Here is a 3,928-nt window from a genome sequence, read left to right as displayed (position 1 = left end):
TCTCTAGCGCATTCCTTGAAAATCAGTGCAATTTTGCAGAGGGGCGTTGTCTGCAGTCCTGAACTTTCAATTCATAGTATCTGTTCACGTCAAATTTTATAGACATTATACACTATATAAAAGTTAAACGTTTTAGCGTTTTGATAGCGATTTCGCCACTGTAGATCCACTATTTTTGCTATCTTTCCTTTTCCCGTTTCATGACACGTACCACTTTTTTTTACTGAGTTAAAATCGTCGGGCTGGTTACATTTTGTTTCCTTTTTTTTTGGATCGCTGGGTTACCGGTTACCGGATAGTGCGATCTGTTTCCTTATATTGTTGTGATCTACTGCCGGTGATCGCAGTATGTAGATTAATGCGGTGGGGATTTGGTCGGTGTCTTGCCACGTTTTTCACTTTTTTGAGGACGTGTCCTCTTCTTCTTCTTCTTCCGCAGAATTTACGTGTCCTCAGCCACGGAGAACTCGGTGACTGAGGCGCTTTGCCTTCTTCCAGCGGCGACGGAGAGGCCGACGTCTGCGATGCGCGGTGACGAAGGCGCCGACTGCGAAGGGCTTCCCTTTCTTCCGGTGGCATCCCTCTAATAGATTTTGTTTACCCTTCCTTTTGCTGTTTGTTTCTGGTATTTTTTTAATTTAATCTGCTTTTCGGTTCATGTTTTGGTTGATCTGGTAGTGTTTTCCGTCGCTTTTGATTGCATCGCATGGTGCTCTTCTTCTTGCCCTATGATGCGTTCCTCTTATTTCTGCAGATTCTCTCAACATGTGCATGGCGCTGCCGGCCGTCTGCCAGGCCGGCCTCCTTCTCGGTATCGCGTGCTCGAAGATGTTATTGTTCCACAGCCTCCTCACCCTGGTTCTTCTTCTAATATGTCGGCGAGGCGGGGTGGGCCTCTGGGTCGTGGTCCAGGCCGTGGGCAATCTACTTCATCGAGGTTTTCTGCTCTTACATTTGTGCCTGCCTGTGTCCATATCAACCTTTCTCTGGCTGGTGCTAATCGCCCATTGTCTGCCGTGCCGGTCCAAGTCTCTTCAGGTATTTTCTCTGAAGTCGATGCTCGGAGGGCTTCTGCTGGTGACTCATTTGATTTTTTTGTACACAATATTCTTTTAATTTCAGGAAGACTTTTTTCACTTGCCGCAGACGTTTTGTTCACTGAAAATATATTGCCTTCTTCTAATCTCTTTTCTCTTACCGATCTTTACCTTCTGGTTGGCACCAATTCACGGTGCAACTAAGCTGATATTGCCATTGTTCCTCTCTAAGTTTTCCATCCAGTTTCCATCCGATACATTCCTCCAGGTCGTCTTCTGCCTTAATTCCTTTCCTTTCTCTTACACCTCAGATCAATGTTTTTTCTGCTATTTGACTCCGATTGCATTGCCATCTGACGGTATTGATTTCGCTATCAGAACAGCAGGTAATATGCAACTATTTTCTTTCTTTGTTGATCATTTTACTGCAGTCTTTTCAGTCAGTAGAACTAATATTATTGCACACATATTATTTTTCGTATTATTACTCTGCCTTTCTTTGTTGTAAACAATTGTTGGACATGCTTCCAGGCTAAGTTTGCCTTTCAACTAAGGCTAGCATTTTCACCGAGTTGTGTGACTTACGGTAATGATTACACTGTGGTTTTACAGGTGTACAGCTCCTGCCATAGAAATCCAAAATGAATATTGTTGAGGTTTGCCGGATAAGGATCAAGGAAATCATCATTGGCGACGCCCAGCAAAATTCACGGCTGTGTGCTCCAGTTAATGCAGTGGTTCATTCTATTGCAGATAAATTACTACAGTAGCTATATCCAGGGGCAATCAATCTATCTACTGATGAGAAGATTATTGTGTCGTATCCTTATACAAGAGATGCACTGCATGCTGTAAATTTTAGCCGAAAACAAGAAAACATATGGATCAATGTTCACCTGTATCGATTTACTTACGGCGACACACTGGCTCACGTAAGGACTGTAAATATTAACCAGCGCTGGACAGAGAGCTCATGTTTGGAGATCAAAGCTCCCCATTTGTTTCCCAATAAGTGTATTATTTTTTTGAACAAAGTTCAGGTTCCACTATGATATAACTAGGAGGTGTACATAGTTATAAGAGTGCACCAACTACTGCATGTAGAAGCCGTATAGTTCCCCCTGCTGAATGCTATATGTCACCAAAGATGTTTGAGCTATCCCCAGGTGGCAAGTGTAAACGTCCATTGCTTGATAATATCTGTAGATGCTAACAGTCTTAAACGAGCATTGTCTTGCTTAGGTGATGGTGCGGTAAGTTCATATGCATTTAATATTGTGGTTTCTACTGCTTCGCACATTATATGCACTAATAAGTATTGTATAAACTGCTTCACACATTGCATGCTACCACCAGTCTGTTCCTCTTCATCTACAAATGTATCAGCAGTTCAGCATTGTATGCCCAGTTCAACGGGAATATGTACCAGCACCGTCTTCGTTGACATTATCCATGATGCAATCCACTGTAATGGCCCCAACTTTCAGAATATTGTCTCTTATATTATCTACCTTATCTTACCACTCTCCAAATTATCAAATATACACCCCAAAATAGATAACACTATCAATGAAAAAAAAATACGGGCGCGGCACGCCGCGCCTTTGCTTCCTAGTATGATTAACATGTTGAGATAACCGTAGAGAAAGATTGGTATTTTACTCTATTACAAAACCAAGCATAATTGATAAAAATCAGGAGTAGCTTCCACCACAGATGAACCAACTGCAGTAGTTTTACTAAGGATGCATCATGCCATCATCTTCACTCAAGACGAAAATACCCATCGAGAATATCCTTGCACGAACTAAAAAGCCAGATACGGCTCTTTTTAGGAACACAATACTAATGATAAATTTAGCAGAAGAAAACTTGTAGACTCAATTCCTTCAAGCGGTGGCAGCCAGGGCCTGGAAGAGGCGCACGTACTGTCCATTGGCGCCGCATGAGTGTGAGCAGTCCCAGACCCTGACGATCTCGACAGGGATGACGCTGGTGGAGCCATTCCCGTACTCGATCCGGAGCTCGCGTGGGATCTCACGAGGGTGCTGGAGCTGCAGGACGACGCGAACCGTGGCGAGGTCTGGCGCGGAGAGGCATGCCGGGTCGACCTCGCAGAGGAACCCGAAGCCGCTGCAGTTGCCCTCGATCGTCTTCTCCTTGCGCAGCTCGACGGGGTAACGGTGCAGGGCGACGTGGACGGCGTAGTCGTACGAGACGACCCTGACGTTGGGCGTCTCCCCCTCGCGCACGAGCATCACGGTGGCGCCGTCGAGCACGAACGGCTGCCTGCGCATGGCCGCCTCGCGGTCCTCGGGCGTGCGGAAGCGCACCGTGACGTCGCCGTAGCCGCTGGGCGTCTGGAGCTCGAAGGTCTGCGGCAGGTCGAGCGCGAGGGTGCGGAAGACGCGGCGGATGAAGGAGGCCGGATCGGCGCGGCACGGGGACTTGTCCGGGGAGATGTAGGCGTAGGCGTGGCGGCGCGCGAAGTAGGACATCTCCGGGTCGGGCTCCCCGAAGTCGAGGTACACCGTGGCGGACTCCGGGCGGGACGTGCGCCTCTCACGCGGCAGGAAGACCGCGGTGGCGGCCGGGGGGCCGTCGAAGTAGGGCCGGGTGAGGAAGGCCGGTCGGTCGGAGGGGATCTCCAGCGCCGTCGCGCCAGCAGGCATCATCTTCATCGGTGGGGTGAGGTGGAAGTACCGGAAGCACAACTGACCGGAAGGGTTTTGGATTGTGATGTGTGGGAGGAAGATGAGGGGGGAGCGGTGGTTTTTATAGGCACGGCGGTGATCACGGGAGGGTTGGTGCCCGCGGTTAACGGACGAGACGTGCGTTTCGGGATTTGGCTACAGAGTACAGACTGCGCTGCGCCATGGATTTTCGGGAGT

At 48.3% G+C, this 3,928-nt stretch overlaps 1 long non-coding RNA gene across 2 annotated transcripts; it reads left to right on the top strand.

Moving 5' to 3' along the window:
• The first annotated feature begins 898 nt into the window (after window positions 1-898).
• Window positions 899-2,260, top strand: LOC127348313 (uncharacterized). 2 transcript variants are annotated; one of them, XR_007879734.2, is made up of 3 exons: window positions 899-1,038; window positions 1,349-1,423; window positions 1,650-2,260. It is a non-coding gene; the product is annotated as an uncharacterized lncRNA (long non-coding RNA). The 2 variants fall into 2 exon arrangements; XR_007879733.2 differs by having other exon boundaries at window positions 899-1,423.
• The last annotated feature ends 1,668 nt before the right edge of the window (window positions 2,261-3,928 follow it).

This window comes from Lolium perenne, chromosome 4, assembly GCF_019359855.2.
Source record: "Lolium perenne isolate Kyuss_39 chromosome 4, Kyuss_2.0, whole genome shotgun sequence".
In the NCBI taxonomy this organism is placed as follows: Eukaryota; Viridiplantae; Streptophyta; class Magnoliopsida; order Poales; family Poaceae; genus Lolium; species Lolium perenne.
The sequence above is the reverse complement of the archived record's forward strand: the minus strand, read 5'-3'. Positions and strand labels throughout refer to the sequence as shown.